The sequence below is a fragment of the Drosophila serrata genome, unplaced genomic scaffold, assembly GCF_035046125.1.
Source record: "Drosophila serrata isolate PLE 108 unplaced genomic scaffold, ASM3504612v1 contig_221, whole genome shotgun sequence".
In the NCBI taxonomy this organism is placed as follows: Eukaryota; Metazoa; Arthropoda; class Insecta; order Diptera; family Drosophilidae; genus Drosophila; species Drosophila serrata.
This window is the reverse complement of record NW_028257119.1, coordinates 117,738-138,416: the sequence shown is the minus strand read 5'-3', so window position 1 is coordinate 138,416 and position 20,679 is coordinate 117,738. Positions and strand designations below refer to the sequence as shown.

Below are 20,679 nucleotides of genomic sequence, written 5' to 3'. Positions count from 1 at the left end.
AATGCTACGAAAACAGAAAAACATGTATGGGTGGCTACAAGCAGTCTTTAGAGCAAGCATAAAAATAGCACACTTACTACTTGAGTGGAAGAAAGCAAGAGTAGTTTTCATACTCAAATCAGGGAGAAGAGGACAAATTCATGCCAAGGATTACAGGCCGATTAGCCTGACCTCATTCCTCATGAAAACAGTGGAACGGATACTGGATATCCACATCAGAGGTAAAACGGAGAAAAACGGATGCACAACATGCATATAGGAAGGCAGATCCGCAGAGACCGCATGACATGAAGTGGTACGATACATAAGAAAGGCACTGCTCTTCAAGAATTACACTTTGGCCACCTTCTTAGACATAGAGGTGGCCTTCAATAACGTAAACGCAGACTCCATCCTGAGGTAGGAGTTAAAGAAGTCATCAGAGCCTGGATCGGAGAAATACTAACGAGCAGACGGATAACAGCCGAGCTGAGTGGCGCTTATCATACAATATTTGTGAAGAGAGGCACACCTTAGAAGGGAGTGGTGTCTCCGCTGCTTTGGCTGATTAATATGGATGATATATTGAAAGCGCTTAACAATGAAAGTGTAAAAGTGGTAGCATATGTAGACGACGTAGTCCTACTGACTTAAAAACCCTTCTCCGACGTCATCAGCAAACTGATGGCAAGGGAGCCAAACTCAATGCATGGGCAAAAGCCTGTGGATTGGGCATCAACCCAGGTAAAACGGAGCTTATGCTCTTCACAAGAAGAACAAAGATCCCTAATTTCAATAAACCTCAGATAGAAGGCATAGAACTTGGACTATCGCTACAAGCAAAGTATCTGCGAGTGATACTAGCTGCAAAGCTGTCATTGAAACAAAACATCAACTAAAAAGTTAAAAAAGCTAGCATGCTTTTTACTCCTGTAGGAAAATGTTTGGAAAAAACACCCATACTCACATATGGGGCACTAGTGTGGTAACCAGCATTAACTAAGACCTAAAACATCCACAAACTGACAAGAATTCATTTCATGTCCCGCGGCAGTGCTTAATGTCATCCTAAACATTACTCCAATAGAACATTTCATCAGGAATACAGCAGCCCAAAATACCACACCAGGCACTGTAAGATCCTCGACGAGATCTGTTGACGAGATGAGCTATCGGATGACAGAAGACACTGATTATATGACAACCAAACTGCGATTCGGTAATGCATACACCACGACATACCCAACAAGGAAAGAATGGAGAAGAGGGAAGGTATAGTAGCCAGATGATTTATCACACTACACCTAATGCTCAAGGATGAGCTGCGTCAGCGACTGTATTCCAGGCGGAGGTTCTTGCAATACTGAAAGCAGTCGAACTCCCATTAAATCGAGACCTCCGGAATACCAAGGTATGGATCTTCTCAGACAGCCAAGCGGTCATCAAAACCCACTCAACTGCAAGGGCCAAATGCAAAGTGGCACTAAATAGACTTGCACAGGACAACAGGGTACAAATAATTTGGGTACCCAGACATAACGACATTCCAGGAAACGAGAAAGCGGACGAGCTGGCCAGTAAAGTGTCAGAGGAAAGCTCCAATACAACAGACACACTGGTCTCTTTGAACTAAGTCTGGACGGAAATTCATGAGCATTTTAAGCTATTAGTCAGCAAGGAATGGTCAAAGAAGACAGAGCACAGAAGATCGAAGCTATGCTGGCCTAATTAGAACGGGAGAAGGACCGGTGAGCTGATCTCCAAGAGTAAAAAAGACATTAGAAGGATAACGGCAACTATCTCTGGCTACTGGCCAATAGGCACGCACGCCGACAAGATGGGCCAACCCTACAACACACACTGAAAAAGTTGGAAGGAAGCGGGAGAGTCTGAGACACCAGTGCTTTTACTGTGTCACTGCCTAGTGCTCAACCAAATCACTTCGGAGCTCACCAGATTAGGTCACTAGGGGAAGTGGGGAGACAGTCAGTGACTGCAATCCTATCCTTCCTGAATGACATGGGCTGGTACTGAAGAGGAAGCGTGGACTATGACCTACGAGGTTGCGGATTAAAACGGTGCTCAGCTTTAATAGAAGGCTACTAGAGAAGCCTCACCACTTTAACCTATCCTAACCTTGAAGAAGCGGGAAATTTCTACTGACACCCTCATCTTGGCTTCGTCAAGATTCTTAAGTACTCAATCTACGTGACATGGGATTTTTCGCTTTCCGAAAAACTAATCACTTCATCCACATATACGTAAAAAAAATTGCCGATTTGTTCCAACAAAATGTCAAGTTTCCGTCATTTTTTGAGTCCGGTTTGGGAAAAACTTCCGTTCTGTATCATATAATCGATGTAGGGGATGCAAAGCCCGTAAAGCAGCATTATTTTGTGACAACTGCCAAGGGCTGTGTACATATCCAGCTTGGATCTAAAGGATCCAAGTGGCAAGTGCCTGTGGATACAGCTTTTCGCAAGAAAACGGAGTTTACGAAACTCGTAAAGGTATGATTTTCGGGCTGACCAATGGATCGCAAACAATGACGCTGTTAATGGATAAAGTTATTCAAGCGGAATTGCGGAATGAAGTCTTTGTCTATTTGGATGATTTGTTAATTGTATCAGATTGTATTAAGTCACATATAAAAGTGTTGGTGGTAGTGGCGGGGCATGTAAAGGCGGCGGGGCTCACGTTGAACGTGAAGAAGAGTAAAATTTGTTCGCGTTCCGTGAAATATCTGGGGCATATTGTGGAAGAAGGCGTCATAAAAACCATTCCTGAAAACGTATCAGCCATGACCGATTTTCCTCTGCCAACTTCTCTTAAGAGTCTTCGGAGATTTTTGGGCATGTTCGGCTGGTATTGTAAATTCATTACTGGGGAAGGAAAGAAGGCATTTAAACGATTAAAGACGATGTTATGTTTAGCTCCGGTTCTTTGCAGATTTCGAAAAGCCATTCTTTGTGCAGTGCTACCCTTGGAACTTAGAGCTCGGATGAGTCTTAGTGCAAAACACTTCCAATGGTGACGAATATCCGATAGCGTTTGTGTCGAAGAAGCTGAGCAAAGTTTAACGCAATTACTCTGTTACGGGGCCTCTAGCGGCAATAGTTAGCATAAACAGATTTAGCGGTTACGTGAAATACCACGAGTTTACGATCATTACAGACCTTGCCTCCCTCAAATGTCTGATGTCGCATCCTGATTTACACTTGCGATTGTCTCGTTGGGCTTTGAAGTTGCAGCGATACAACTAAAATCGAGCATCGTAATGGCAAGTTAAATGTCGTTCCGGATGCGTTATCTAGAGTAAATAAGGAGGTTGAGGCATTGGGAGTCAGCAGGGGCCACAGGTCGATCTAAACTCGGAAGTTGTACATTCTATAAGATTAAATCCAGGAGGTTCTAGAGAAGATCCACGATCATCCGTTGGCGTTGCATGGGGGAATTCACAAAACGTTGGAGCTGGTACGGAGGCATTGTTATTGTCCAGGGTTAATAAAATATGTAAAATCCTATGTTCTTGCTTGTGATATATGTAAAATGACAAAGGCTCCTAATACAGTTCAGAGACCAACGATGGGGGTTCCACCGGAGTCAGAAAGATTCTTCCCATTATTATTTTTTTTGTGTCGCTTCCGAAGACTGTATACGGACTTTTTATGCCCATATCCGCGCTCGAAAGTTGGGAATATTGGAATTTTCATCGTTTTGGACCATTACTCGAAATTCGTGTTTCTAAAGGCGGTCGAAAAGCTATCGAACGAGGTGCTTATACAGTATCTGCGACAGGAAATCTTTCATACTTATTGGGTGCCGGAAAAGATTATTTCTGATAATGGGTCGCAGTTTAAATCAAACCTTATCCGGGAGTATTAGGTCAGTCATGTTAGAACAGCAGTGTGTTCCCCACAATCGAATGCGTCAGAGCGAGTAAACAGGTCGGTGATCCTGACCATAAGATCGTATGTTTGCCCTGAACAAAGGAATTGGGACAAATAGCTGAGTAGTAGTCGGTGGATCTCCTGAACTCTGGTGAGTGATCTTATCACGGTATTATTTTAGATGGTTCCAAAGAAAAATATATAAGCCAAAATATTTCTCGTTCAGCTGTTCGTCGTGGTTGAAATGAAGTAAACAGCTCAAGGGCGTTCTTAAAATAAAGAAGAGGAACGTAAGTTCAAAGCCTATCGCCGGCACTGAAGGCTAATTTTTGTTTTCCATAATTTGCCTACCTTCTGCCACTATAAAACGTTCATCTGTTTATATTTTTCTGCTTGTTTAATTTGGAGCATACACAAATGCCTAAGATCGAATTTTTGCTTTGGAATATTGAATTTGAATCTGAAAGTAGCTGCATGAATATTGTCGCCTACATTTTTATTATTGGTATGTTTCCTTATTTGGCCGCACGAGATTTTATTACATTATGTTTAGATGAGGCCCACTTGCGACGTTGGAATTTTCATTGGGCTACAATTTTCCAGGATCTTGCGGCAGAACGCCCCCTACACATTTGGTCCTTCGAGCCGGATTTCTACAGGATATCCTTCCGCCGTCTTACCAGCAGTTCCCGGCAACTGTCCGCCAAGATAAGTACGCCTTCTTCCGTTTTTCGTTCTCGGTGCCGGTCTTCAACAGTGGGCCGAACATTTTTTTTTCTTCGTGTCAACTCCCCGTCCGAGTTTTTCCTGACACAGCGGCGGTGAGAAATTCCACCTGATATTCGCCTCTGAACTTCGAAATTTTCCATCCGTGTCCGTTTTGTGTGCGCCGCCATCTTCCTCGCCGTCTCTTCGATTCCCCGTTATTCATCCACTTGCCAACGGTAACCACAGATAGGGTTAGCCACTTCGAGGCTACGATCCAGACTCCGGGCGCCCTTGAGACTGAACGATTCTCCCCCTACATGTGCCAGGTTCATAGGGACCAAATCCGGGCTTTGTGGGAAAAGGTGGAGACGAGTTACGAGAGCTGCTCCGAACTGCTCTTCGGGTCCGACGACGGCGCGGACACTTCAACGGTGTTCGAAGCTAAGTATAGCTTCTGTTACTCCGTCTACTCCAGGTGTGTGGCCTAGCTGCAGGAGATAATAAAACGGGGCGCGGCCCAGTCAACTCTGGCTTCAAGCAGCGTCCACACACCCCCTTCCACCGATTGTCGTTTACCACCGGTAGACACCGAGGTGTTTGCGGGCGACTATCTTCGCTGGCCCACCTTCAGGGACTTGTTCACGGCGATTTATATCAACAACTCTCGTGTCACACCAGTCGAAAAATTGTTCCAGCTATTGTCGAAAACAAGTGGCGACGCGAACGCCATAGTTTCCAAGGCCCCGCTTACCAATGAAGGTTCCGTCTCGGCGTGGCGAAGCCTCACCGACCGCTTCGAAAATCGAAGATTATTGGTTAACAGCCAGTTGAAAATCCTTTTCAACATCCTGGCTGTCCCTCAAGAATCGGGAGTCGCGCTGAAATAACTGCAAAGCACCATCCAAAGCTGCTTGATCGCGCTAGAAATGTCCTCCATTCAAGTTGAGGCTTGGGATTGTCTTTTGGTGTATATGGTTTCCTCAAAGCTTCCCAAAGTAACCTTTTTTCTGTGGGAACAATCCATCCACAACAAAGCCGAAATCCCAACCTGGAAGGAGTTGGATGCTTTTTTGACCGAGCGTCATTGCACTCTGGAGGCCATCGACGATGTCAGATCGGCACCCACGAGCCCTCCGGTTCGCAGGCTCAACTCCTACGAGACCCGAGTGGCTCCAGCCACCAAGGGGTGCGATCTCTGTTCCCGAGAGATCCACCCCGTGCGCTTATGTCCACGGTTCCTTGAAATGAACGTGAGTGGGCGCTCCGAATACATTAAGAGAAAGCAGTTCTGCCTGAACTGTTTTGCACGAGGGCATCAGCAGCGGGACTGCCCCAGTGCTCATAGCTGCTCTACCTGCCACAGCCGTCAGCACACGCTCCTGCACCGCGGCAATCCGTTTGCAACCGGACCAAATCCGTTGGCGTCGACCAGGCCCCGGCCCGGGCCTACTACCAGAGGGACGGGAGATACAGACGAGCACTCAGATGTACAGGTGTGTTTCGCTAACGGCTCAGGAGCCGTTTTGTTGGGCACCGCCCTCATCACTGTGTGCCATTTGCGGTGCAGTTTCCAAGCGCGAGCCTTAATAGACTCGGGGTCAGAGGCGACGTTCATTACGGAGCGGCTGTTCAACCTGGTTAAGCTTCCCTTCAAGACGATCCAAGCCCAAGTGTCCGGCCTTAATCAGTCTGTGTCCGCTCAGTCCACCAAAATGTGCCACGCCAGTCAGACCCGGGTTACAACTTGAAGCCGCAGCTTACGTTCTCCCGCAGCTGTCAGGCAATCTGCCCTCGTACCCGATTCCGCGGGCTCTTCTCATGGGGCTTCCCGACGTCCCCTTGGCAGATCCCAAGTTCTTCGAGAGCTCCCAAATCGACGTCTTGATAGGAGCTGACATTCTCCCGTCAGTCTTCCTCGGCAACTTCATCTGCGGGTCGCTTCTCGGCCAGGAGACCATTTTTGGATGGGTGTTGACAGGGCCCTTGTCTCCGGCCACTCCCCGCAGTCTTTCTGCCTTTTCCACACGAGTGTCCTGCGCCCCCGGCGACTCGCTGGATAAGCTCCTGACCAAATTCTGGGAGGTGGAGGAAGTGTCAACACGAATCGGCCCAGAATCGGATGGAGTCTGTGAACTCAATTTTGTCCGAACTATTCAGAGAGACGGTTGTGGCAGGTATGTCGTGTCGCTTCCCTTGCGTGACCCTGAGCACCATGGTTCTGAATTAGCGTCTCCACGATCCTTTGCTCTTGCCCAATTCCTGCGTAATGAGCAGCGCCTGAAATGGGACCCGCCCCTCAAGGCCAGGTATGACGCGGTGATTCGGGAGTACCTTGACTTGGGGCACATGATCAAGGTTTCTCCGACTAGCCACTTCGCAACTTACTACCTTCCGCACCACGCGGTTCTCAAACCCGAAAGTACGACCACCAAGGTGCAGGTGGTCTTTAACGCATCAAGCCCTTCCGCAAACGGGATTAGCCTGAATGATATCCTTTATGCAGGCCCAGTCTTACAGTCCGACCTAACCATTCAGAGCCTAAAGTGGCGGTATTTTAAGTTTGTTTTTAATGCTGATTCGAAATACACTCCTCTCCAACGTATCCTCTTTCGCAATTCCGATGGGGAAGTCCGGGACTATGAGTTAAGGACTGTCACCTTTGGAGTCAATTGCGCCCTCTTTCTAGCGATCCGTGTCCTACAGCAGCTCACCGACGACGAAGCCTCGAGGTTTCCGCGGGCCAGTCAAATTATACGGCGTTTTATGTATGTCGTCGGCCCTGGGTTCGGCAGGGTTCCCACTTCGAAAATGGACCTCCAATAGCAAGACGATACTGGCGGGCATTAAGAGCGACCATCTCCTCCGAGCTGATTTCCTTGAAATAAACGCAGAGAGCACGGCCAAGACTCTGGGGGTGCGATGGAAGGCGACAACGGACGAGTTTTTTTTCATTCTGCCAAAATTGACCTTAGAGACGGTATTCACGAAGCGCCAGGTCCTTTCCCATATTGCCAAATTGTTCGACCCAGCAGGCTAACTCGCCCCCTTTATTGTCCGGGCAAAGATGTTCAAGCAGGACCTTTGGTTCCAGGATTTAGGGTGGGACGACGTCCTTCCCCAAGATTTCTCGCAACGATGGGTTGACTTCTTAGAGAATTACTCCGCGCTCGACCAAGTCCGCATTCCTCGATGGGTCGCGTTCCGCCCTCATTTAAAAATCGAGCACCACGGGTTCTGCGACGCTTCGCAGAAGGCATATGGCGCCGCCATCTACGTCCGCGTGGAGGTCAAGTCCACGATAATGACGAGCCTGCTAACGGCAAGGACACGAGTGTCCCCAGTGAAAACGATGTGACTCCCTCGGTTGGAGTTGTGCGGAGCTCTGTTGTTATCCGAAATGGCCAGTGCCGTGCTTCCTGAAGTGCCAGGGCCGGCATTCACCCAACACTGTTTGACAGACTCGACGATTGTCCTCGCCTGGTTGCGCAGACCGGCGTGTCACTGGACGATATTTGTAGCCAATCGGGTGATCAAGATTACCCAGCTGACCGAGGTGGACAAATGGGCACATGTCAGCTCCGAGCAAAACCCAGCGGATCTCGCCAGCGGGGGGGCAACGCTTCAAGACCTCGCAAACAGTCAGCTGTGGTGGCATGGGCCTCCCTTGTTGACGAAGCCGCGTTGCGAGTGGCCGAGTCAAAGCACCGACTGAAGCACCGTGACTGAACTCGAGATACGAGCAGTCAAGGCCCACGTCGCGATGGCTCCCCCGGAAGACATCCTGGAGCGTTTCTAAACCCTCGACAAGGCCTTGCGGGTCCTGGCTTATGTCTATCGCTTCATCCAGCGAACTCGCAAGATCAAGCTTCCGGCTGAGGATCCCCTGACGGCTACAGAGATTGCGTCGGCCGAACGACTGCTGGTGCCGGCTGCGTAACGCAGCGCGTTCACCCCTGAGATTAGCTGCTTAAGCCACAATCGACCACTACCGGCATCCAGTCCCATTCAAAATTTGAACCCGTTTATTGACGCACAGGGGCTCATGAGAGCCTGTCAGGGTCACGGCCTCCGATCTTCTCCAATATGACGAGCGGCATCCGCTAATCCTCCCGTACAATTGCCGTTTGTCCCGACTACTTGTCCACTTTACGCATCGCATAACGCTACACGGCGGTAATCAGCTAATGATCCGTCTGATCCGCTTCAAATTCTGGATTCCGAGGGTAAGGAATCTGGTAAAGTTCGTCATCCATTCGTGTAAAGTGTGTGTCATTCACCAGAAGAAGGTGCAGACGCAACTTATGGGAGAATTGCCCAAGGGACGGACGTCGTTCTCGCGTCCCTTCACCTACACCGGTATGGACAAATCCGGCCCCTTCGACATTAAGAACTACACGGGTCGGGCCTGTCTCATTACAAAGGGATATGTTTTGGTGTTCGTGTGCTTCTCAACTAGGGCCATCCATTTAGAGCCTACCTCGGACCTTACGACGGAGAAATTCCTCGCCGCTTTCGCTCGGTTCGTGTCCCGAAGAGGATGCCTCCTTTAAGTGCAGTCGGACAACGGGAAGACCTTTGTAGGGGCCGCGAAGTTACTCTCCCGTGATTTTTTTCAAGGCTTAAAGGGGGCTGTAACGAGTGCCTATAGTCATCAACAGCTTATCTGGCATTTCATTCCCCCGGGGAGCCCCCCACATGGGAGGCCTGTGGTAAGCAAGTGTCAAAAGCTTTAAGATCCTCTTTTACAAGTCGACGGCAACAAGGAAATACACCTTTGAAGAGCTGTCCACCTTCTTGGCTAAGATAGAAGCGTGCCTGAATTCGCGCCCGATTGCGTCCATGTCCGAAGACCCCGCCGACCTCTTGGCTCTTACTCCGGGTCTTTTTCTGGTTGGGGGGCCCCTCCTCACTGTGGTTGAACCCCAGATAAAGGGGAATACCACATCCATTATTAATCGGTGGCGACACCTAAAGGCCCTCCAACAGCAGTTTCGGCGGCGGTGGAAGGAGGAGCATCTCAAGGAACTCCATTAGCGAAACAAGTGGCGGGCCCCTTCAAGAGACCTCCGTGTAGGCGATATGGTGGTGGTCAAGGAAGACAACCTCCTGTCCAACGAATGGCGGTTGGGGAGAATCAACGCGGTGTTTCCGGTTTCCGATGGTCATGTTCTTGTAGTCGACATTCGTACTGCGCGGGGGGTCATCAAACGCCCTTTAGCAAAGTTGGTTCTCCTGCCGACGAATGCGTCCTCCGGCCCACAATAGTCAATCACCAATAACCGACGTCATGTGTTGTCCTTAGCTCTAATCCGTAGTTCTTGTTCGTTGTCCACACCCAGTACTGATTCCTTTCTTCTTTATCGTCATAGCAGTCTACTCAGCACGATGCCCCCACGGCCACGCAACGCTATCGCACTGGAGCGCAGACGTACTCGAGGTACTGTGACCTACCGGTGCCGAGTCTGCAGGGGGATCCACCCGTTGCGGAAGTGTCGCCGCTTTCTGCGCCTAAATACCGAGAAGCGGCTACGAGCAGTACTCGCCAATCGGTACTGCCCGAGGTGTCTGGCCCACGAGCATTCGGACGGAGCGTGTCGGCGGGGGGACCGGTGCAAAACATGCGGCCAGGAGCACCACACGCTGTTGCACCTGAGCGAGCAACCGATGACTCCGCACCAACCGCGTCAGGAGGCGCGTCGGTCGCGAAACGCCCCCGCCACGTCTCGGCGCTCTCCCACGGCGTCCCGGCCTCCGTCCGCCGCTCCACGGAGTTCGTCCACCGCGCTCTCGCCCTCGTCTGTCGCGCAAAGGCAGTCATTCACCATTGGCCAGGGGCCCTCGCGGAGCGTGGCCACGGCCCCGGCGCTGTCGTCACATCTGCAGCGGCACTGCGTCAACGTGCTCCCGACCGCCTTGGTGCGGATTGACACCGGGACCCGGATCTTCGATACGGCCGCGCTTATAGATCCGTGCACACCTACAAGCTGCATCGACGCGTCGCTGGCGGCGAGTTTCCGCTTGCCTACGACGGGCGTTGGCGGTGATCAAATCTGTTCGGCCACCATTAGTTCGAGGGTCGATAGCCACATCCGGCTGGACGTTATGTTCAAGATCGAGCCTCACGTTCGCATTCGCACTCCAGTCCGGGAAGTGAGCGAATCGGTGCAGACCCAGTTTAAGCTAGTTTAGTCTTATGTATGCAGCGAAATAAAGCTGACGATTTTGAATTGCCCACGACGCCTCCGCCTTTACTCTTCGACTTCGTTTGCGACGTGGGAATTATCATTGGGCTACAATTTTCCAGGATCTTGCGGCAGGACGCCCCCTACACACATTACGAATGCCTATTTTAAGCTATCTAACTATAAGGAATTTAATTTAAACATTTAAGAATACAAATTATAATGTGGTGAAAACACTTCTGTTTGCCTATGGCTAGGATAATCCCCTCGAGAATCGTTTATTAGCAATCCAATAAGGGGCCGTCCAAAAGATAGGAGCACCTTAATCATGGATAAGGCCGGCCAAGGAAGGGCCGGCGATTCTGAGCTCAACAATCTCTGATCTCTATGTCATCTGAGGATCTTTAGGAAGGTCGGAAGGGAGTGTCTCCCCAGTTTTTCTATTCTGAGTGAATCTTTTCTCTACCCACAAACATATTTATTGTTGTAGAACGCATTTCACTTGATAGTCATCTCCCTCAAGATGAAAGGCCAGTGAACAGTGAACTGACTACGAGCAGCTGGACCTTTGCGCGTGAGTCTTTCGTACTTTCACCTACCACCCGGGCCTGGTAATTCATTACAGAACGCTGTTCTCAATTATCAGCCCAACATGTTTTCCTTCGCAACCAATTCAGTTATGGAATAAATACAAAGACAATATATGTGAAGATATCTTCCATCGCTTGCGCAGTCAAGCGAATAATCCTGACATTCAAATAACCGATGAAATTTTCAATGAAGGTTTGATTCTGATTGAGGATCAATGCTTGACTATTGCAAGCAAGCTACTGATTAAAATAGGAATGATTACACTTAATTGATCGATGCACGGTGCAAACAATTATACGAAGCATTAATGCAAGCGGGGGACAATAATACTTGTGGTCTATTCTTCCTGGAAGCCCCTAGAAGAATTGGCAAAATATTTTTTAGTACATTGATGTTGGCCACTATTCGATTAAGATTTAAAAAAACTTTGGCGTTATCATCATTTGGAATTGCGACGACTTGTCTAGAATGCGATCGTACTGCACATTCTAAGCATAAATTGTCACCCAATTTAAACACAATTGATACTACAACATGCAATATTTCCGATCCAGTGCAATGGGAAAATTGTTGATGCAATGCAAGCTCATTATTTGGGATGAGTGCACAATGGCACATAAGAAATCACTTGAAGCACTAAACTTCACACTGAAAGACCTTCGGCGAAATAACAACTTCTTGGTGGCTTGATGATATTGTTGGCAGGCCATTCTGGCAGACGTTGCCATTAATTTCCCGTGGAAATGAATTGAATGCCTGCCTAAAGTCATCACCTTTTTGGAATAAAGCAATCAAAAATTTCTTTCACTTTGGGGACATTTAAATATATTGATTCCATAATAAATTCCGATGACGTATTAAATTATCCAAAGGAGTTTTTGAACTCTCGAGTTACCAGGACTTCCACCACAAAACTTGCAGCTCAAACTTAGTACAGTTATTATGATATTCCGTAATTTGAATTCACCACGACTTTGCAACGGTATTCGATTTTCGTTAAAAAGACTTATTCCGAGTCTGATTGATTCAACCATTATTAACGGAGAGTAAGCTGGTGAGTTTATATGTATTCCTCGAATACCAAAGATTTCGACTGATCTTCCGTTTGACTTCAAACCTTGCGTTCGCAATAACAATTAACAAGTCGCAAGGCCAATCCCTTAGTTTTTGCGGGATAAATTTGGGAAATCATTATTTTTCACATGCACAGTTATACGTTGCGTGGTCACGAGATGGGAAACCATCCGCTTTGCTTGTATTAACGTCAGACAATAAATTAAAAAATGTGGTTTAGCAAAGAGCACTTCAATGAAACGGAAAATTACGTATAACGCTTTTTGTAATCAAAATGAACTCATTAAAGTTGTAATCTATATATATATATAAATGCTCTGTTCGTGTCTACATCCTTCATAGACTTGAAAAGTTCTGAACCGTTTAAGCCCAAATTTTTAGAGAACATGCGTTGAGGTTCCAGCTCGGTTGTTGTCTACTTTTGATGTTGATAGCTTATCTGCGGTTGCGAATATATCAATTTTCTTAACGTTTCCCCGTGCCCCTACTGCTGCGCCCTCTACAGGCAGCCAGCTGAATCAAAGTATTTCCTGTCAAACATTCAAAACATATTGAAAGAAGAAATAGGATATACAAATTTTATTTTTTTTGTTCAGGTTCAGTAAGAAACGAAGTCATGCCACCAAAGAAGTCGAGATTGGGTCGTCGTATTCGCAATACAGAAGCAAAAAGACGTAAGATTACGAATATGACTGACGAAGAACGGGCCTCCATCCGAGAGACTGAGCGGCTGCGCGATGAACTTTTACTCATACAGGTTAATGGTTAGGAGGACCGATTGCAATCATATATTGAAATGTCGTCAGTTGTTTCATCAGTACATTGTCGATATGTATGCAAAAATTGAAACAGAACGTTTGCTGTTCCTCCGATTGAATCAGAAGAAACTTCGGTCCGAGGAATATATCCATTTGCGGGATGCTGTGAGGAATGACCGTAATACAACCAACGTTGGAAAGCTCACGATTTTGCCATCCTCATACATAGGTAGTCCACGCCACATGCATGAATATGCTCAAGATGCCCAGGCATATGTTCGTTGCTACGGCCGTCCAGACTTATTTATCACCTTCATATGCAATCCAGCTTGGGACGAGATAGTACAGCTGTTATTTCCTGGACAATCATATAGGGATAGGCATGACATCACAGCCCGTGTTTTCAGACAAAAGCTCAAGTCACTGATGGATTTCATTGTAAAACATGGAGTTTTTGGATCTGTGCGGTGCTGGATGTATTCAGTAGAATGGCAGAAGAGAGGATTGCCGCATGCGCTGATTTGGCTGTATGATAAAATTACTCCAGACGAAATTGACAATGGGATATGCGAGGTTGATACAGATTTGCATGCAGTTGTCATCAAGAACATGGCCCATGTGGTACCCTCAACCCAAGTTCACCATGCATGGTAGACGGGAAATGTTCCAGCCAACACCGTAACAGGGGACGATGGATATACTCTGTATAGGAGACGGTCAACTGAAGATGGAGGGACTTCGGCAACTTTAAACATGAGAATTGGTGATATTGAGGAAGACAATCGTTGGGTGGTTCCATACTCACCACTATTGTCAAAATCATACAAAGCGCACATCAACGTAGAATATTGCAATTCCGTGAAATCGATTAAATATATCTGCAAGTACGTGAATAAAGGCGGCGATATGCCAGTTTTTGGTGTTCAGGCAGAAAATGGGGACAGCAATGCAATACGAGTTGTCGATGAAATATCTCAATACCAGGCTGGAAGATACATAAGCAGCAACGAGGCTGCATGGAGAATTTGTTCGTTCCCCATTCATGAACGCTATCCAGCTTTAGTTCACTTGGCAGTCCATTTGGAGAATGGTCAACGTGTCTATTTCACAGAAAGAAATGTACAAGAAAGAGTCCTGAATCCGCCAGCGACAACTCTGACTGCCTTCTTCACCTTATGCCAGGAAGATGATTTTGCCGGAACCTTGATGTATTCAGAAGTGCCCTCTTAACCACAATATGCCACAGAGAAATGTGGCAGGGTACAGCTAGTATGAAATAAAAATATAACAAAAACAAGAAAGGAAGCTAACTTCGGCACGCCGAAGCTTATATACCCTTGCAGATAGAACTTGGATAACTAGGAATCAATACAATATAAATTATATATATTTATATTTAAAAACAATGAAGTAATACCTGCTTTAATTTCATTCACGTATGCATATTATATTTGCAATTTTACATTCACAGATTTGCATTTTTCCTCTATTTCTAACGATTGTTTGTATGGCACCTGTATGATATAGTCGTCCGATTTTCATAAAATTTGACACACAATTGTAGAATTATATAAAAAAAAGAATTCGGGTACCGAATATTTTCTTTCGCTCGATCGCAGAACACTTGGAATTAATACTAGGATCGAGGGCTGTACTGAGGGAGGCTGCTGCCGATTGCAGGTCGTTAGTCGATCTTCCACCTAACGCCAAAGCCATTAGTTCGATGTGGGTCTTCCGCATCATACGCGATGGCAATGTGGAAAGGTTGAAGTCAAGAATGGTCGCCAAAGGATACAGCCAGCAGTTCGGTGAGAACTTCACGTTTTCGCTAGTAATGCCGTATGAAAACATCCGTTTGCTTTTTGCTATAGCAGCTGAGAAGGGATTACATTTACATCACAATGACGTCACAAATGCGTATTTAAATAGGAAGCTTGGCGAAAACGAACGATGAAATGAACGATGACCTTATGCTGTTTTAAAGTTCAACACGGCCATCTATGGGCTTAAGCAATCCGCCAGAATTTGGAATGTAAAACACGATAAAGCATTCTAGGACTTAGGATGTGTACAGTCGAACTGTGAAAAATGTCCTTTTACATAAATCGATGCTAATTCTAACAATCTTTTCGCCATTCATTTAGACGACCACGTCGTAGCCTGTTCCGACAATGATGACCTGGTAAGTATTAAGAAGCTGTTGGACAAATTTTAGAGTCGCGATAACGGGCCACTTCATCACATTCTGCGTGTAAAGTTCGTCATAGTTCACCATACTGTGTGTGTGCATTTGAAGGTGAAGAGGCATTGAAAAGGGACCGTCAGCTTAAAAGTGAGTCTGATTGTGAAATTCAGTGATCATGGCACTCTGATAATGGATCCTCGTCACATACATGCCATTGACAAATTGAATTGTTACAATGCCGGCACCAGGAGTGTTCTGATTTGGATGTCACAAAGAGTAGAAAAACAGCAAATTGATGGTAATGGTGAAATGGAACATTCGGGAAACGAATAACGGTGCCATTTTAACAGAAACCAAGAAAAAAAACGGGGAAAAAAGCGACGAAAAAGGAAAACGATACAATGAGAGTGGCAACAGTGTACTGGGAAGAGAAAGATGACAAAGTAGTGCATAATGAAAACTTAAATAAAATCAACGAAGGAGTGCAAGATGAAAACGTAAAGAAAACCCACTACGTAAAGCAAATAACAACGTAAAGAATCCCGGCGACGTAAAGGAAAACGAAAACGTAAAGAAATAGACAACATGAAGCAAAATGAAAATGTAAATGGAATCGACAACGTTAGGGAAAGTATAAATGAAAAGCAAGATGAGAACGTAAAGCCGAACAATGACTTAGTGAAAAGTGGCGGCAGAGACAATGAAAATATCAATGAAAGGGGGAAAGGGGAAAGAGCAATGCGACACACTTATTATTTTACAACGCTTTGAAATGTTCAAGAAGGATAAAAAATTCGTCAATTGAAGAATGAACCGGATAAGATAAAAAGTAAACAAAGTTATATAGAAGGTACTGGAAACAAAATATCCCTGGAAATGCTAAGGGAACTGGTACACGTTTTAGAAGGGGACCATAAATTCTCCAGTATACAATAAATTCTCATGGTCAACAATGTTCGGAAAATTTACATTGTAAAATGATGCGAGCAATAATTTTTAACAAAGTTAAGACCACAGCAGAAATGGCCTAAAATTTAAAAAAAAAAACGACAAAACTGGTAGAAGACAAAAACTCAAGGCATGCACCTGGAAAATGGGAAAACGTTTTGACGAATATTTTCAGAAAATGGTATCAATGGGAAGTGAAATCGACTTCGACGAATAGGAGTTGATCGAATATACGATAGCGGAAATTCCGGATGTAAAAATGGCGAAACTACAGAATTTTTCGACAAAGACCGAAATTCTAGAAGCATTCAACGATGCCGATGCTGGAAAAGTCTTTAAACTTTTGGTAAAAATCAAACTTGAGTTAAGAATGAATAAGTGAAGTTTTTTAGGATATGTTATTTCAGAGAGTGGTATACAGAATAATGAGGAGGGCATTCAGGCAACATATAACTTTCCAATTCCCAATAAAGTCTGAGAAGTTCAGAGTTTTTAAGGAAGGCGTTTCTATTATTGTTATTTTTTGCGAAATCATTGCATGACTTTACAAAAAAGCACAAAAAGTTTGCATTCGGAGCATGATTCAATTATAAAAGGTAGTTCCGTCGGAAAAATCTGGTACCTCTTTAATCATAGCAATGAGTGCGAGAGAGAGGGGCTTAACCTAGGAAGTGCGAGCGGGACAACAATATAATGTGTTAATTTACTCTTAGATGATGTATAGGGCTTTAAGTTTCCTTTTGTAGTAAAACGAATAGAAAATTTTTTTTTATAACTTAATTTTTAACAATTTTGAGATGGAAATGAGCCTTTGTTTTTGTTTTTGCGTGACGAGTCTTTTGTTTAAATGCTTGATCCTAAAGTATTACTAGATAAAGAATAGAAAGCATAATTTAACATATATGAAATGAGGAATGGAGTTGCAAAGAGAACTTACTTTTTTATGTACCCGAATCAATGGAAACGCACATTCTTTTTAAATACCGTAAAGGAATGACACATTGGGGAACGGAAAAAATTGCAAATATTATAAGTAAAAGTTATTGGTTTCAAATATGAGAAGCAAAATAGGGGAACACATTAAAAACTCTCTGAAATTTATTCCATTAGCGGCAAAAAGTACGAGATAGGAGGCCTTCTTTATTCCATACCGAAGGGATTGTTGCCCTTCCAAGTATCAGATATAGATCATTATGGCCAATTGAAGCCATACACGGTAAAAAGACACAAATTCTGGTAGATATAGACGGGTTTCAAAATTTGTAAGGTTGTACCCAACAAAAACTACGAAATCGAAAGAGGCAATAGGTGCATTATATGATTACTTTAGAGTGAATAGTAGACCAGGGTCACCGCATGCAAATGGCCAGGTTAAAAGACAAATAGAGAACTGGGACTAATGATAAGCAAACTAACAAATACGGAAGAAAATAACAATGTTATAAAGAACTTTCTGAGGTATAATTTACAAAAGCATAAATGAATGTTTGGAATACGACAAAGAAAATGTTATTGAAAATGAACAAATTGGAAAGAGTTGAAATTAGTGAGCAATCTTGAATAGAACAAAAGAAAGCACAATAATTAAAAAATATATGTTAATGCCTAGCGGAACAACTAGGGAATTTTGTGATTTTGAAACATTTTAATTCTACATGTAGAACTTCTAGTAAACTTATTCCATTTTTAAAGGGCCTTATGTAGTTTTAAACGATAGATATCTGATTAGAGATGTAGACAATTTTCAGAAAACACCAAAGCCATATAAAGGAATATGGGCAGTACATAATTTGAAGCCTTGGATTGTCACTGCGGGAAAAAATAATAATAAATAAAAGGTTAGGTAAGGTTGAACCAGACGACCTGAGGGGGCCAATCATCGGCCAGTATGGCCCTAATTTATCCGGATGTTGTTATTCACATGGACCTGGAGAATCTTACGCGCTGTTGAAGTCCTTTATGATCGCGGTAGTTTTTGCAAAGGCAGGTAGTTCACCTGGTGACCCCTTCGGGGCATCTACTAGTGATGCAAGTTCTGGGGCACCTAGGAATTTTACTCTTGCCTGCGTTAGGACCTCAGATTCATCGCATTTCCTGCAGTTGCCGTTGTTGCGCTCCTAATTTTGAATGCTTTGCAGGCTGCGGAGTTTCCTCTCCCCCTGCTTTTTGCTAGTCCGTCTGCCCGGCTCTCCAAGTCGCTTTGGATCGTTCTTAGAGAGATTGGGACGTTTTCTGTTCTATCGATAGCTAGTCCGACTCCTTCCTTTATAAGTTCGTATGCGAATTCGTTTCCATCTATGTTCTGGACTGCCATGGCTGCTCTTTTCTGCTTTAGGCAGGAACACAATCCTCGAGTTCCATCATTGGATTGGGATATAGCCCGTACTAACCCAAGCTGTATAGATTTCGTATAGCCTTAGAGTAATGACTTCTTTGGTTGCCTGCAGCATGGCTGGAAATATTCCATCCTGGCGCTTTTATCCCCGCGAAGGAGTCTATAGCCTAGTGAATTCTTTTAGAGGATATGAGTTAATTTGGGAGATGCTCGTCCCTGGATGCTAGAACCTGGTGCTCGTTAGCATCGGTGATCTCTGTGCATCCTGGGAAGTGCGCGTGCATTAATGCTGTTAGGGTCTCTTCGCTGCCCTCAGTCCACTGTCCACTGTCCACTGTTGAGCTGACTCTGTATAGTGGGTTACTTTGAACGCAATTTGGAGCAGAATTTTCTTTGCAGGATTTTGTATTCTTCGTTGATTATATCACCTTCGCCTGCTTGGCGAGCTTGAAGAATTCTCTGAGGTTACCGCGTTGGAGCGAGAGGTCCTTGTTCCACCAGGGTGGTCGGGTCCTTTTCTTGCTTCTTAAAATCGGGCATGATGCATGATATGCTCCTAGTAATTCCTTTCAGAGGGTCTCTAAGGACTTTTCTATATCTTCATCGGTAATGAGACATAGGTTAGCTTGAAGACCTTTCCGTACGAGTACGCCGGTTCTGTTCCTGCTTACCGATGGTGTGTAAAACGCGTTATAGTTTGAGAATTTTAGTCCGGCGACGGCATTGCCCGAGGCAATACATAGCTCTTGGACTAGAACTACATCGGCGGACTCTTGCAATTAGGGACATTTCTACCGGGCTCAACTCCACTTGACGGGTTGACTACTATCGTCAGGTCACCGTCTTCCTCCTTTTCGGACTAATACAGCGTCAGTTCCTGGTAGGCGTCGACAATGGTTTTCAGACCTAGGTCTTTCTCCACCTCGCCTGCCTTCAGGATGTGATCATCCTTATCCCCGGGATGGCGCTTTTTGAAGCGCAGGTATACGCTACCCATGCCCCACGCAATCTTCCCGTATCTGGGATACAGGATGTCCTCTGCCTAGGTAACGGGCTCGTGATGTGCAGTACCTTCCAGTTGAGGTTGGGATGTTGGGATTAATTCCCTGTCCACCACCTCCAGCTTTTGGGATGGGTGGGATTAGCTCCCTGTCCACCACCTCCAGCTTGACCCCGTCTAACAACGCTTTCAACTGGCGGACCGTTTGCGTCAGCCACTTTCTCGTCGGGTCATCCTTACATCCATACAATTTAAGATTTAAGAAACATACAGATGATATAGAAAATTATGAATTAAGTGAAACGGATGAAAAATTGAATGTCAAGAAAAAAATTTGAAGAATGCAATTACGGACGTTGATGCACTACGGTCAGCACACTCAAGTGGCCCGTATGATATCAGCCAAGTGCCTTTTTGGGTTAGGTGTTAGTAGGCGCGATGGGAAATATAGGACAGAATACGAGGAAATTGACTACCGGCGTGCTGCCAGTAGGTTTGCTTGCATGTTTACTAAGTGAAAGATTTTAAATTTTAATGTGGGAAGGATATCTACATTAGAAATAAGTGTGTACAAATCATAATAATTTGCACATAAGACTTCATGCAGTTCGAAGGAGGTTCTACAGTGGCGCATCACTAGTGGTATATAAGATCTAGTACTTATACATAGTACGTGGAAATTGAGCTGACTCAACTTTCCACATCACCATGGATAAGGTTATAAATAAAGTTTATTCCTAGTACGTTATACGATTGGCTAAGGGCGGTAAGTTTATTAAGAGGAGTCTATTTACATAGGAAGGTAATCTTTGGCTTGCATCCCAATTTAAACAGCGTAGAGTGAAAATTAAAAAGTTTTTTTGAACCGACTCGATGCGTTTACTATGGACGCCGTACTGACAGCTCCGAACGCAGCATCCATGTTCTAAGATAGGACGAACTAAAAAAATATACAGGGATTTAGTGACATAGGTTATTAAATTCCTTTGATCACCGTTTAATAAATCCAAGCACACCCCTGGCTCTATT

General features: G+C 45.2%; 2 pseudogenes; both read left to right on the top strand.

Annotated features, from left to right (window-relative positions):
- Positions 1–1,143: 1,143 nt before the first annotated feature.
- LOC147644196 (uncharacterized) lies at positions 1,144–9,651 on the top strand (annotated as a pseudogene).
- Positions 9,652–15,601: 5,950 nt separating this feature from the next.
- LOC147644195 (uncharacterized) lies at positions 15,602–16,697 on the top strand (annotated as a pseudogene).
- Positions 16,698–20,679: the final 3,982 nt, after the last annotated feature.